The sequence below is a fragment of the Sus scrofa genome, chromosome 1 (assembly GCF_054392235.1).
Source record: "Sus scrofa isolate SSC_HxYL_T2T_F1_AM1 chromosome 1, Sscrofa_HxYL_maternal_Yorkshire_Landrace_v2.0, whole genome shotgun sequence".
In the NCBI taxonomy this organism is placed as follows: domain Eukaryota; kingdom Metazoa; phylum Chordata; class Mammalia; order Artiodactyla; family Suidae; genus Sus; species Sus scrofa.
The window spans coordinates 5,894,524-5,910,721 of NC_139383.1; the positions used below are offsets into that span (position 1 = coordinate 5,894,524).

Sequence of the window (16,198 nt, forward strand, 5' to 3'; positions counted from 1 at the left end):
GAGTCGTAATGATGTGTTCAGATAGGTTCACAGGTTGTAGCAAATACACTGCTCTGGAGAGGGATGTTGATTAGTGGGGCAGCTGGTGTGTGTTGGGAAAGGGGATAAACAGGCGCTCTCTCCTCTTTGCTCAGATATGCTGTAAACCTAAAACTGCTCTAAGCAATAAATGAAATGACTCCTAAGACTTGAGCCCTGGATACATACTAGAGATACATCATGATTATCAGAGAATATGTTCTTATCAGCAATTTCGTGCCAGTGGTTGAATGTCATACAAGATGAAAATTATTCTGGGATTATAAATTAGTTGCCACCTGCCAAATACGCATCAGTCATGGAAGCCTTCTAATGAAATAGAGTGACAAACTTCAGATTAATTCTCATGTTATCCAAAGATAAAATCTCAGGTACTTGAAAGTGTGTATTATACATGCTAATGACTTTAAACTAGATGGTGTGAATTTCTTGGTGTGTGGACAGCTTTAAACCTTTCCTGAAACGACAAAATTTTGGAAGTCATACTAGAGCAATTTAAAGTTGCCATCACATCAAATTATTAAAAATACATTATGATTCTACCAAGTACTTGTTATTTTCTCTGAATAGAAAATTTTACTCTAATTTACTCTTTCAGTATGACATGTGAAAACACAGAAAATGATACTGCATTTTAAGAGGAATCTTGCCCACCTGACATATTTGGAGGTGGGTTTTTGAGTTCGAGAAAATAGCCCTGTGTTCCTTTCCAAGAAGCCTGAACACCATTCCAAAAGCAGCGTGAGTTTCCCATTCCTTTTTATTGTGCTTTCCATATAAAGTTGGCCTTCCGTATCCTGGGGTTCCACAGCCATGGATTAAACCAACTGCGGTTGAAAAATATTTGGGGAAAAAAAATGCAGAAAGTTCCAAAAAGCAAAACTTGAATATGTCAATTGCCTGGCAACTACGTACATAACATTTACATTGTATTTACAACTCTTTACATACATAGATTTGCATCATATTAGGTGTTGTGAGTAATCCGGATATGAGTTAAAGTACCTAGGAGGATAAGTGTAAGTTGTATGCAAATACTATACCATTTTATAGAAGGGACTTGAGCATCCATGGATTTTGGAGTCTTGAGGTCGGGGGTGGGTGGGGGGTGTTCCTGGAACCAGTGCCTCATGGACACCGAGAGATGCCTCACTGCACTATAATTAGTTCCTTGTCACATTTTTTGCTTTCCACTTTGAAGGGAGGCTCATTAGATGCAAGTAAGGCTCATACAGTTCCTACCTTCATTGCCTGGAACATGGATGGTACTGGATGTGTTATCATACTGCCGAAGTTTTATTCAACATGTAAAATGACTCTTACAACTCTTCAACTCTTACAAGTTCATCACATGTGGTGGGGACAAATGGTCCGTAACTGCATGAGGAGAGCACGTGCTGTGTGCCACGGGGTGTGCAGAGAACCAGCAACAGTGCTAAGCCTACGGAAGTCAGAACCTGATAAGCAGGGAGTTAGAGATGATCAAGCACTCCACACAGAATGGCACAGGTGTTAAATAAATAGCTGTCTCGTTTGGTATTTTCAGCCGTCTTCTGAGTACTTTTTATTATTATTGTTATTATTATGGTAAAAGAACACAAAACATAAAATTTACCATTTTAACCATTTCTAAGTGTACAATTCAGCAGTGTTAAGGATATTCACTTTTTTTTTTTTTTTGGCTGTGCCTACAGCATACAGAAGTTTCCAGGCCAGGGATCAAACCCAAGCTACTGCAGTGACAATGCCAGATCTTTAACCACTTAGGCAACCAGGAAACGCCAGGATATTCACACTGTTATGCAATCAATTTCCAAAAGTTTTCCATTTTGCAAAACTGAAGCCTGGTAGCCATTAACTGCTCTCTGTTTCCCTGGCCTGCAGCCCCTGGCGCCACAGTTCTACTTTTCATCTCTATGAACTGGACTACTGTAGATACTTTATATAAGTGGAATCATACTCTGTATGTCTTTTTGTGCCTGGCTTATTTCACTTAGCCTGATGTCTTTCATATCCGCTTGTGTTATAGTGTGGGTCAGAACTTCAAAGAACTTCTTGATAACAGGATATGCAAGGGTTAATGGGAAGATCAAGATCGTAAATCAGTGTAATATGGGGACTTAGAGGAGGGGGAGGCTAGACAGGCATCCTAGGTGGGCTCTAAAAGATAAGAAGAATTTGTCGCTGTTGGGGGCTTGGAGGAGGACGGGGAAGAGGTCGGTCACACCCTGAGAGGTAGGGGAGCCTGTGGAATGTTCAGAGAGAGCGAGCCCTGGCTGGATTATGTTACGGCTGCAGAGGATTCGTGGCATCCGAAAGATCTTTGTGGGGAGCTCTGAGTGCCCAAAGTCTCCGTGACAAAAAACAGCTCCGAAAACTGTCAGTCACATCTTACTTTCTCTGCTGGTGTTTAAGAAAGCGTTCTGCATATGGTGCATTTTTTTTTTTTTCCTTAAATGCATAAGAGACATGCAGTTGCGTAAAGCTGGAAGGAGTGCCAGTGTGTCCTTCTATGGGTGACAGGATTACAGGGAGGAAGATGCTGTGTGTGTGAGCAGCTGACCTCAGCAATGTCTCCTAGTTGGCTGGGTGGGTGAGCTTATGCCGGAAATGGGCAAGACTGACCGAGGCTGACCTTCTCACTCTGCTTCTTTCAGTGCCTGGCTTGGCACATGTGACTCTGTGGGAAGTGTCCTTGGTTGCTGTTGTTGTTTGTTTGTTTTAAAACATAAGAAGTTAGTAAGGAAGGATCTGTGGGGGAGAATGGTGGAAAGTGACGATGTTAAAATCACTAAGGTTCAGTGGGTGCTTGCCGGTTGCCCCAGGATGTTTCGATTTTCCTAATGTCCCCTCTGCAGAGTCATACTGTGACTAAAAGGGTAGGGAATTTTCGGCTTAGACTACATGAGGTCTCTGTGACCGTGTGCTCTCCATACAAGGCCTCTACAGTGTGTGATGTGCGTGTGCCCCTCTCCTGGGGGCCTCAGGCCCCAGGACGGTAGAGAATTTACATTTTTGCCCTTGGAGCCCTGAAGCCTTCTGGAGGATGCAGGACAAGTGCCAAGATGGCAAGATTTGCACTTGACCCGAGGCAGGATATTTCCAGCTGGTAAGGTCCATTGTGGGACTCGTCCAAGCATTCTAATTAATGGAGCATGCCAGAAGTGCAGGCAGTATTCCATTTTCTTGATTTGGTTAGAAGGAAGATAAAGAAAAAATTACACATGGAGTGGTAAAAGTCGACTTTCTGTAATAACCTCTTTTAAAACTTTGTAAATTTTGTGAAACATGTATTGAAGGTGTTGTTTTGTAAGACTCAGAGCTTCCAAAAAATTTACATCTAATTCAGGAATCTTTGTTCCACCTATGGGAGTGTGCAAAATGTCCATTTTATAAAAGAAATTGAAACCCTCAGGACAAGTATACTCTCTGGACCTTCATTTTTAATTCACTTTTTAGGTAATACGCAGAATCCAGCCCAATCTCCTACACCTTCTAAATCTATTGAATCATAATTAATTTTCCAAATGATATTTCTGAACTTCTGTAAGATCTTAAAAGTGTTTCCTCAACCCCAAAAGATAAAACTAAATTCACTACCTTTGGTATTAGAGGTGTGTTATTACACTCTGATTCTTGGAATGTTAATGCTCTAACTTTTTGGGGGGAAGGTAGTCATTTATTTTTATTTCTTTTATTTTTATTATTAAAATATAGTTGATTTATAATGTTTCTTCAAGTTCTGTTGTAAAGCAGCATGACCCAATCACATACTTTTCCCTGTGCCGTACGGTAGGGCCCCATTGCCTATCCATTCCAAATACAACAGTTTGCATCCAAAAAAAAACCCCAAAATGCCCATCCCTCCCACTTCCTCTCCTTTCCCCCCTGGGAACCCCAAGTCTGCTCTCCTTGGCCATGGTCTGTTTCTGTTTTTTAGGTAGGATCATCTATTCCATATTTTAGATTCCGCAAATAAGTGATATCATATGATATTTGCCTTTTTTTTTTTTTCTGGTTTACTTCACTTAGTATGAGAATCTCTAGCTCCATCCATGTTGCTGCAAATGGCATTAGTTTGTCTTTTTTATGGCTGAGTAGTATTCCATTATATTATGTACCACATCTTTTTAATCCATTCATCTGTCAATGGACATTTAGGTTTTTCCATGTCTTGACTATTGCAAATAGTGCTGCTATGAAGATAGGGGTGCATGCATCTTTCTCAATGAGGGTTTTGTCCAGATATGTGCCCAGCAGTGGAATTGCTGGGTCATATGGTAGTTCTTTTTTTTTTTTTTTTTTTTTTGGTCTTTTTAGGGCCGCACTGGTGGCATATGGAGCTTCCCAGGCTAGGGGTCTAATCGGAGCCGTAGCTGCTGGCCTACACCAGAGCCACAGCAACTTGGGATCCAAGCTGTGTCTGTGACCTGTGCCACAGCTTACAGCAACGCCAGACCCTTAACCCTCTGAGCAAGGCCAGGGATCGAACCCGCAACCTCATGGTTCCTAGTCGGATGTGTTAAACACCAAGCCACGATGGGAACTCCCGGTAGTTCTATATTTAGTTTTCTGAGGTATCGCCGTACTGTTTTCCATAGTGGTTGTACCAATTTACATTCCCACCAACAGTGGAGGAAGGTACCTTTTTCTCAACATCCTATTCAGCATTTTTTACTTGTTGACTTGTTAATGATGGCCATTCTGACTGGTGTGAGGTGGTACCTCATAGTTTTGATTTGCAATTCTCTAATAATTAGTGATGTTGAGCATTTTTTCTTGTGCCTGTTGGCCATCTGCATATCTTCTTTGGAGAAATGTCTATTTAGGTCTTCTGCCCATTTTTCAATTAGGTTGTTTTTTGTTGTTGTTGTTGAGTTGCATGAGTTCTTTGTATATTTTGATGATTAGGCCTTTGTCTCTTGCATGGTTGGCAAAGATTTTCTCCCATTCTGTGGGTTGTCTTTTCAATTTTTTTAATGGTTTCCTTTGCTGTGCAAAAGCTTTTGAGTTTGATTAGATCCCATTAGTTTATTTGTGTCTTTATTGTCATTATTCTAGGAGGTGGATCAAAAAAGATGTTACTGTGATTTATGTCAGGAGTGTTCTGTGTTTCCTCTAGGAGTTTTATAGTATTTGGCCTTATATTTAAGTCTTTAATCCGTTTTGAGTTTATTTTTGTATATGGTGTTAGATAGTGTTCTTTTTATACTTTTACATGTAGCTTTCTAGTTTTCCCATCACCATTTATTGAAGAGACTCTCTTTCTTCCACTGTATTTTTTTTCTCTTTGTCATAGATCAGTTAAGCATAGGTGCTTGGATTTTCTTCTGGACTTTCTGTCCTATTCCATTGATCTATATTTCTGTTTTTGTGCCAGTACCATATTATTTTGATGACTGTAGCTTGGTAGTATTGTCTAAAATCAGGAAGCTTGATTCCTTCATTTTCGTTTTATTTTGTCAATATTGCTTTGGCTATTTGGGGTCTCCTGTGTTTCCATAAAAAATGTATTTTATTTATTTATTTATTATTATTATTATTATTGTCTTTTGTCTTTTCAGGGCTGTACACCCATAGCACAGGCTAGGGGTCAAATCAGAGCTGTAGCCACTGGCCTACACCACAGCCACAGCAACTCAGGATCTGGGCCGTGTCTGTGACCTACACCACAGCTCATGGCAATGCTGGATCCTTAACCCACTGAGCAAGGCCAGGGATGGAACCCACATCCTCATGGTTGCTAGTCATGTTCCTTAACCACTGAGCCATGATGGGAACTCCTCCATACAAATTTTAAAATATTCTGCTCTACTTCTGTGAAGAATGTCTTTCGTAATTTGGTAGGGATTACATTGAATCTGCAGCTTGCCTTGGGTAGTATAGTCGTTTTGATGGTATTGATTCTTCCAATCCAAGAGCAGGGTATGTCTTTCCATCTGCTTGTGTCATCTTTGATTTCTTTCATCAGCATCTTTTAGTTTTCAGAGTATAGGTCTTCTGTCTCTTTAGGTAGGTTTATGCTGAGATATTTTATTCTTTTTGATGCAATTGTAAAGGGATGGTTTCTCTGATTTCTCTTTCTGATTTTTCATTATTAGCATTAGAAATGCAACTGATTTCTGGGTATTAATTTTGTAGCCTGCAACTATGCTAAATTCATTAATGAGTTCTAACAGTTTTTTTGGTGCTGCCTTTAGGGTTTTCTAGGTATAATATCATGTCATCTGCAAACAGTGATAGTTTTACTTCTTCTTTTCCAATTTGGATTCCTTTTATTTCTTTTTCTTCTCTGATTGATGTGCCTAGAAGTTCCAAAACTATGTTGAATAATAGTGGCTAAAGTGGACATCCTTGTCTTGTTCCTAATCTTAGTGGAAACATTTTCAATTTTTCACCATTGAGAATGATGTTAGCTATGGGTTTTTCATATATGATTTTTTATTATGTTGAGGTAGGTTCCCTCTATGCTCATTCTCTGTAAAGTTTTTATTAGAAATGGGTATAGTCATTTATTTTTATTTTTTACTTTTTTAAGCTATATTGGAGTATAGTTGGCTTACACTGTTGTTCTAGTTTCAGGTGTGCAGTAAAGCAAATCAGTTATACAAATAAACACATCTATTCCTTTTTCCCATATAGGTCATTACAAATTATTGAGTAGATTTTCCTGTGCTACACAGTAGGTTCTTGTCAATTATCAATTTCGTACAGTAGTGTGTATCTTCTCTGTGTACAATATTTAGTCCGTGAGTGGGGTTGTAATTTGCTTGGGAATCAAATGTCCATTTGTTTGGCTAGTGGGTTAAGTAAAATCCCTTGATCCTGGATTATTTTTTGTATCCTAAGTGTTTACCACAGTGCCTATTTCTTGGTAGGCCCTTAATAAATACTTGTTGCAGGAAAATTCTGTAGGAAAAGGAGGAACAAGAGTTTGTTTTAAATCCTTAGGCCAGACACAGTACTTCAGTGTGTGATGTGATACAGATTCTAAGCTTAGTGGCAAAAAGCCCAGGCTCTGGTCTAACGAGCCACAGTCTGGCTCTGCCTCTTACTGGCTCTGTGGCCTTGGACAATTTGCTTTTTGCTACTCAAAGTGTGATATGTGGACCAGTGCTATCACCATCACTTGGGAGTTTGTCAGAAATGCAGAGAATCGAAGGCCCCATCCCAAACCTACTGAATCAGAAACTGCATTTTAATAAGGTCCTCAGGTGAATCATTCATGGTCAAGTTTGAAAAGCACTGATTTTCTTAATATTCTAGACCTCACTTTCCCCATGTATATTATAGGGAAAATGAGTTACCTACCTCATAAAGTTGACTCCAGCTACTTCAAGACCAGAGCTTATACCAGTGCCTGGCATGTACTGCACACATAATAACTTTTAGTCATTTTTGCTTTTCTTTCTCTTTCTAGCTCACATGATCAAAAGGACTGCTATTGGGTCAGGGCTCTAAAATCAATCTAAGTTTATAGATCCAGGGCTACCTGGGTATGATCATTAAAAAAAAAAAAAAAAAAAAAAAAACTGAAGGTGGGTTCCCCCATCCCTTATTCCAGAGGCTTCCTACTCATAAAACTACCTTGTTTCTGCTTACTCTGGTTTTGGAGTGGAGGTTTTATTTTATTCTTTTAGCTTTTTAATTATTTGTAAGTGTTGTCACACCTACCACGTATTTAGGAGCAAATTAGAATAGTAGGCATTCTAAGGTAATGAGAAAAGACATAAAGAACAAAACTTCTTCTGGCTATTTTCCTAACATTTTACCTTTTCATTTTCTTCTGGCCTTAAATCATGTATAGTGGTTCCCCCCCCCCCCCGCCTCTTATTCTTTTAGATAATGTACTACTCCTTTTAGAATATTCCATCAGAATCTACAGTTAATTTTTGACTTTTCAAAATCTATGTTTGGTCATCAGGAACCACATGGACATAAAGGAAGTTTAAATATGACCCCCCCCCAAAAAAAAAGATGAGGTTATTTTAGTTATTTTTTCTATTGGGACTTGCTCAATGGACCCTTTGACTGCATCCAGTATTTTGAAAGAGCAGATTATCTGGGGACTGTTGACAGGTGAGCACCACAGGGGACGTTATCAACCTGGCCCTGACAACCAGTGATGGATGAGGGGAGTATCGGAACAAATTAGTGTTGAGCTTAACACAGACAGAGCTTATGTTTTAAGCAAGCAAGAAGATGATGCACACAGATTCAAGTTCGATCAGCTGGTCACATGTTTCTGACCAGAGTCGCTGTATGAAACACACTGAGGACTGAACGCTGCTAATGACCCTTTGATTTTTACGTGAATCTAATACGTGAGTCCTTATATGGATCTCAAAGTATTCATCCTCACATAACTACAAGGAAAAGAAATGTGTGCATCTTCATGACACTCTGCCTTTCCGAGACAAGACGCTGTTCACTAACCCTTGACAAACTAAGGCAAACGTTTTAAACTGGAAAGATGGCTTCGGCAAGTGTGATCTGTCAGTCTTCACAGATTACTTCTGTTTGCTGTGTGGCTTTTTTTATTGTCACAAAGAATGTAAAGACACAGCTTAGTAAGTGATGCTTATGCCTGAGGAATTATTTATAACAGCTGCTTATTGTGTGGATTTCTGATGCCAATATAAACATTTGGATGATAAAGAACCCATCAGAACTCTTTGATTTCTGGCTGATGGCTGTGACGACACCTTTCTTTTAAAAATTGCTGAGGCTTTTGATATTATTTTACTGGTTTAACTTTCATAGTGACATGACTAAAATTTTGGTGGCGTCTCATTACATTTAATAAATAAATATGCTGTTGGGGATAGATAGACCAAGAGTGCTAGGAACTAGGATTTTTCTGTGAGGCAATATAATTCAAATTGACCATATAGGATTTTCCTTTATGAAAATGAGAAAGATTATATCTATTACAAAGTATTTTATGTTATAATTAATATTGCTGTCATAGCTGTCGTATTCCACCTGTGTCAACTTATTCTGGTAAAGTATAACCATATCTTTAATTTTTTTTTGCTTATTCTAATCTCTTTATGTCAATAAGAAATAGTACATCTCAACAAAATGTATCTTCAGTGGTACTAATTTAGGGCTCTTGTATGGTTACACATTTCTACCACTTGCTGCTACTTACAGATGAACCAAATAGAGCCTTTTGTAATCTTTTGTATATAGATCAATCCAATATTTTTCAGACCTGCTATTTTTCGGGCTTCTCTTTACCATTTTCATAAGTATCTTTTCTTTTGGACTTCCTGGCAAATAGTTTTTCTCGTTTGTGTGAAGAAAGAATAACATTGCTCTTTTAACACAGTTCATTTACTAGATTTACTGTCTAAAATAGGACTATAAACACAGGTTGAACAAGCCCCATTGGGATGTAAACTTCAAGAAGCAGGATTTTATCTTTTCTGGGCTGTCCACAGTACCTAATTAAGAGCTTGGCACATAGTAAATGCTTAATAAATCTGTATTAAATGAATAAAACGAAAATTTATTCATGCACACGTTGATGGTTCTTTGACACTGGGAAATATAATTCATTCCCATCCAAGATTCCAAACAGGGGGAGAAGTTCCGGCTGCTAAAGCAATGTCCAGTTCTTTTGTAAGACACAGACAGCTCTTAGTCATTGCAATTACACGGTATAATGATTTCAGAATTCTCTATACAAATAGTTAAATCTTATTCCCAGTCCTCCACCTCACGAAAATGCAAAAGCTTTACGACGCACCATCCGTAATTTGATGCTGCAGTAACGTCATGTAGTGCTTCCGTCTTTGAGTCACATTGTCTTTCACATTGCGTATTTTTCTCATAAATTAAAATTCAATTTATGGCGGTCCCCAAAATTCAAATACCAAGTTTCCATCCCCCTCAGACATTCTTATACTACTTACTACTATCTTTATTTTTGTGTAAACTTTTCAAAGCACAAATTTAAATAAAGGTCCCTTTTAGCCTTTAAGGTATGTGCGTATGTGTGTGTGTGTTACGTGTGAGCTAACTATTAGGAATGCTGGATTAGAGTCAACACTGTTTAATGTGTAACACACAATAAACCATTTTATTTGTAGTTATCCTGTTTCATTGGACAGGACTTATGGCCTATGTGGGAGGGGAGTCTGTTAGCCAGGTACCAAACTTGTTTTCTTGTGAGGGCTCTGTACGCATCGGCTACGTGTGTAAATCCAGTTATCATTCCCTAATGTGTTCTATCATACCGTAACCTGATGAAGTGAGAATTCTTTTTATTTTTTTTATCTTTTATTTTTGTCTTTTTGCCTTTTCTAGGGCTGCTCCCGTGGCATATGGAGGTTCCCGGGCTAGGGGTCTAATCAGAGCTGTAGCCGCCGGCCTATACCACAACCACAGCAATGCAGGATCCTTAACCCACTGAGCAAGGCCAGGGATTGAACCTGCAACCTCATGGTTCCTGGTCGGATTCGTTAACCACTGAGCCACCAAAGGGACTCCCGATAATTCTGTTTAAATATGACCCTTCTCCCAATAAGACTCTCCATGTATGTCCTCTGTTATGCAATGATATCCTGGTAAGATGAGAACACATTTTTTTGGAACCTATGCAAATAGCTATGTTGCCATGAAAACTAAAGAAGTTCAGTAAAAGTATTTGTCTCTGAATTTTGAGGACAGTGAAAAGCAGATACTATTTTTATTTTATTTCATTGTTTATTGTCTTTTTAGGGCCGCACCTGCAGCATATGGGAGTTCCCAGGCTAGGAGTCATATCGTAGCTGTAGCCACAGCCACAGCAACTCCAGACCCAAGCTACGTTTGTGACCTACACCATAGCTCATGGCAATGCTGGATCCTTAACCCACTGAGCAAGGCCAGGGATTGATGCTATTCAGATTTGTTTCCACTGAGTCATCATGGGAACTCCCCACATAGTATTTTTAAATGTTTCAATTCCGTAAACAAAATCATACATGACTAAATTAAAGGTGAGATAAATGAAGAAGAAAACGATTATTATATATCCATGAAAAAGAACCTTAAAAGAAACACAAGTAATCTTTGAAACAAATAGCCATTAGTGAATTTCCCTCATTAATGTAATTATTTTCATGTAATTAACTCTTGTTTTGTTGGATCTTGGGTTAGTGGGGTTTTGTATTTTGGTTTTTGTTTTTTGTTTTCATGAAGAACATCTATTTTCAGACCAAAGTGAGTTCTGAAACTTCTGATTCATTCCACTGGTACAGACTGAGGGTTATCAAGCTGATGTCAACTCAAGGCCTGTAACGAAGAGTTTGTTTTCTGAAGTAGCAATGGTTCAGAGCACCTGGCATAGTCCTTTCTCTGTGCCTGAGACTCACTTCTGTGATGGAGACAAAAGCTCTGACCTGTAGTTTATAGCGTGATTTCAGGCAAGCCTCAGATGGAATCACAAATCAGTTTCATAATAATAAAAGTCTAGGTGGATTGTGATAGTGATCAATAACGTTAGAATGGGGAGAGTAGCAGTCCCCTTTGCGGTGCAGTCCGAAACTATTTCATTAAGAGTGATCAATGTTTCTGCGAAGGGTAAGATCATGTAATGGGAAGCAAAGGCTTTGAGCAATATTCATGGCCCTCTATGAAAGGTTCAATTAATGAAAGATTTATATGATTGACATTTTATCTATACAAACCACACCCAGGGAAAACTGAGAGTCTCTTCTGACTTGTCCGCTTGTTTCCTAGCTCTACCAATAATGTTCAGGTACTTAAAAAATATGAAGCCTAGCAAGCAAATGCAATAATTTCCAGCAGCTCTCTGTAGGGACCTCTGGGAAATTCAAAGATATTTTTAAGTGAGGTGTATTCTGAAATTCCTATTTTAGATATTTATTAAAATTAAATTTTAGATCTGACTTTTAGTAGGAAAGAATCAAAAGAATTGTCAAAGGAGGTTTGATGATCAATAAAAATAAAGTCCTAAGCTCCTGAAAAACCATACTTTGCTCATCTATTTAATCGAAGTGGCAATAAAATATTTTAAACTGATCATATAAGGTAGCATGATGAAAACAAATTATCTATCAAAGAACATGATAAAATCAACACAAAGCAGAGATTATTCTGGTGGGATGTGGAATCTTTACTTCCTGGGCAAATTATACAGATGGGACAAAATATTTTACTGGGCTTTATGGAGTGTTGAAGATGAATTTGTCAACTCAGCAGAGAAAAGTTATAATTCTAATGTTCCCAAGTCTAGGCTCTTAACTCTCGCCACATAACAGGCTCATATACTGGGAGACAAGGCAGGAATAGGGATGTTATTTGGAAAGCCAGCAGACCAAGAAGATGGTGGACTCGTGCCCCGAAGAATCATCCTGCCTGGGTTAGAATTCGGGCTTCTGTGTGTACTCAGAGAGAAGGGCGTGAAGTCAAGCATGTCCTGCTTCTGGCCGGGCCTCTGGAGACACCTCGTGTTAGCTTTGTCCTTCCCACTTCACAAGGGGCTGCCTGGTCGGGGTGTTTCCTGAGAGCTAAACAAAGGTGTTTCAGCTTAGTGCTCATTCCCTGAGAGTCAGGGTTCCTAGGGACGTGCCATCATGTGTAATTTACGCCCTTTAGTGACTTACTTGTAATCCAATACAAAGCTTCTTCCTATTACACTCATTTTGCAATAATACAACAGGCCTTTCAAACTCTTCTTCTCCCTCTTAAGTTATCCTAGGAATAAATCCAACAAAAGGAGGTAAACTTTGTACTAATTTTAACACATTTTGCAACCTCTTGTCATTCTTAGGTATTATAAACAAAGGCAAATAACATTCACTTTTCAGCTTTCTACAGGTCGTTATATTCTCTTAAGTTTTGACTTTCACTGTATTCTTTCATATTCTGGAACAAACTGTTTTAGGGGGAAAGAAAAACTATTCTCCTCTTCCTTTAAAAAGAGAAACTAATCCCATTGCTTGGGAAAACAGCTGTGTTTTTCTGTTGCTATCCTTTTTAGTCTAACCACCCAAACTAATTATAACTTTTAACAAAAATAACAACTTCTTTGGAAAGAAAACCTGAAAGGTAGGTTATTGAGAACTGTCTGTCCTACACAATAATTTTAGCAGGCTAACAAAACTCGTAAATACACATTTTATAATTTTTTACAGACAGAATTTTTCTAAAAGTAAAACATTTCATTAACATAAACCAAATATATAGACATTCAATATCATATAGAACTAAAGAACCACAAGTAATATAAACTTAAAATTATGCGTATTTACCATTGTTTTTGTATTAACCTTAATAGAAATTATCCATCTATGTAATGGTTACTCCTTAAATAGCCTAATTTAATATAAATCCAGATTTTTAAGTTGTATAAGGATCTAATAATTTAGATTTTGGCTGACACACTACAAAACATAATTACTGTAAAACAGTTGTTAGAATTATGATTCCATATAGTCAAATATGAATGTACAAAAGTATATTTTTCATAAACTTAAATATCATGAAAGTGTAATATTAGATTAGTTAATCAATAAACCATTATGAGAAGTGTAGGATGTTCAGATTAACTACTCTTTTTATGGAAAAATCAAACCTTAGCCTTTTATAAAATATCAAATAAAAATCCTTTCACATATTTGACACTAGTATATCAAAGAAAATCTATATAGCTCTTTTTCTTTCTTAAATCCAAATTATTAAAGAAATCCAAGTATCTACAGAGTCACCTGAATTGTATAAACTTGAGTTCTTCAAGTATTTCTTGGTCAGTACCGTCTAATAACGAATTTTTTCTTAAATGTCTAGAACATTTAAAATATTCCAATTTCCGTTTCTTTATTTTCCATGAATAGCATAAAAATTCCACTTATAGGAGTTCCCGTCGTGGCGCAGTGGTTAACCATGAGGTTGCGGGTTCGGTCCCTGCCCTTGCTCAGTGGGTTAAGGATCCGGCGTTGCCGTGAGCTGTGGTGTAGGTTGCAGACGCGGCTCGAATCCCGCGTTGCTGTGGCTCTGGCATAGGCTGGTGGCTACAGCTCCGATTCAACCCCTAGCCTGGGAACCTCCATATGCCGCGGGAGCGGCCCAAGAAATAGCAACAACAACATCAACAACAACAACAGACAAAAAAAAAAAAGACAAAAAGAGACAAAAAAAAAAAAAAAAAAATTCCACTTATATAAGTGCTATTTATTTCCATAAAACAATCAGAACCGAGCTTCTTTAACTCATGTGATATAATAATTTAACTTATTCATAACCTTTGATGATAAGAAAACATTATACATACAACAAAAGGCAGAGACCTTTCTTTTTTTTTTTTTTTTTTTTTTATTTTCCCACTGTACAGCAAGGGGGTCAGGTTATCCTTACATGTATACATTACAATTACAGTTTTTCCCCCACCCTTTGTTCTGTTGCAACATGAGTATCTAGACATAGTTCTCAATGCTACTCAGCAGGATCTCCTTGCAGAGACCTTTCTGAACAACAGGTATGTAGACACAGAATCGTGGAGAGAATTTATAGCTTTAACTCTACAACATCAGTCTCAGGTCAAAAGTAGACACGGAAGCATGAAACGTGTTAGTCTGGATTTCAGAGTGCTCCTTTCTTCCTCAGGGTGCTGAAAAGTTTTTCATTGATTTGAGGTCACAGATCGAAAAATAAGCAAAAACGACCCGAACATTGGTTGTCTCTTACTCAGCAAGGAAGAGTTAAGTCCATCAGAAGAATGAAAAATCCGTTTCCCATTCACTGTGGCCACCAAGGCGTGGATAAATCGCCAGTAGAAGCTACAGCATGAAAGGAGCAAAGAGAAAATGGAGAAAAACACAGAGAAGCAGGGTTGGTAGAGTTAAAATTTGTTTTGGTCAGGATTCATTTTAGAGCCAAGAAGAGACAGGCCTTGGCTTGATATCCCATGAGGTATCTGGCAATACAGTTTACTTGGCTCCTAGAAAATTGAGGAAGTTTGATTTTTCAAAGAGGTAATATTATGACTGGCATGCAAATATAAAAGGAACAGATGTCGAAATTTTATTCAGCTAATTCTTTAATAGGGAAACGGGGCTGTATAAATTGGTTCATGAAGTTAGGGAAATAGGTGATATATAGATGACAGAATGATGTGGACGATAGATGCAGTTTAATAAGGAGAAGTTAGTGTGAGATTGCTAGGCTGGATCTAAAACTTGTTAAGTTCCCACAGGGCAATGGGTCATAACATTTGGGCCGTCTGCTCTACTGGACAGAAATTCTTGCATCTCTGCTGGAAATAAAGTCCACTCCTGCCCCTATAAAGTTGTAAAACAGCCCAAGTAATAGGCCCCCATAGCACAGAAGAAACTGGAATGATCTCTCTGGCCTAATTCCAAGTTTCAGATATTTCTTTATGAATATCGAGAGAACGAAGCTCAAGGAGTTCCATTTAGTGTGTGAAATGTTATAGAGCAGAGTATTTTTCTCCTGCCAACCGTTGCTCTAAATCCACTGAAGAGAGACAGACATTTCTTTTTTCACCCTAAATAGAATAACTAGTATTTTTCTAACACTCAATTGATGAAACTTTTACACTCGTGCTTTCTTACTTGAGTTTTGCTGGGAACGTGATCATTATTCCTTCTTTTATACGAAAGCTGAGAGTAAAGACTAAATTTCTGGTCCAAGATCCCACAGCTAAAAGCTGTTGAAGCTAAGCGTTGAACCAACGTCTTTCGGGTCAGAATTCCATTCTCTTTGAATTCGGTCACGGTGTTCATGTGTAATTGGTTAGATTACAAATGATTGTAAGAGCAACACTGACTGTATACGCTCTGAGGCAGGAACGGCCGCCTCATTCCGAGACCTTCAGCACACATCTCCACTTTTGTAAAATAGTTGAGTAAGAGTTTCCCAACTTAAGACTTTCTGTAGCTGTACATGTGGTGTACACACACTTACCAGTTCACAGGAAATACAGAGCAGCCATAGAAAAGCCACTTTTAATATGTTTGGAGTTTGTTAATGAGAAACTTTATGATTTGACTGTATCGAGGAGTTATATAATCTGTTCCTTTTTTCAAACACAATTTTTGCGAACTGGGCTTCCAAACTATTTTAAACGTATTCCTAAAATGTTTTTTCTGTCAAATTAGTTCCAGGTCGTGAAAGAACATGCTGTGTG

At 38.2% G+C, this 16,198-nt stretch overlaps 1 protein-coding gene and 1 long non-coding RNA gene across 2 annotated transcripts in view; one reads left to right on the forward strand and one right to left on the reverse strand.

The window, feature by feature from the left end:
- Nucleotides 1-16,198, forward strand: part of PRKN (parkin RBR E3 ubiquitin protein ligase) — a gene marked incomplete at its 5' end in the record, with an annotated part of 1,030,308 nt that overhangs the window by 165,079 nt on the left and 849,031 nt on the right.
- On the reverse strand, nt 12,146-14,904 carry LOC146405897 (uncharacterized). Its single transcript, XR_014843859.1, has 3 exons — nt 14,513-14,904; nt 14,209-14,339; nt 12,146-13,899 (listed from the first exon to the last, which is right to left on the reverse strand). It is a non-coding gene; the product is annotated as an uncharacterized LOC146405897 (long non-coding RNA).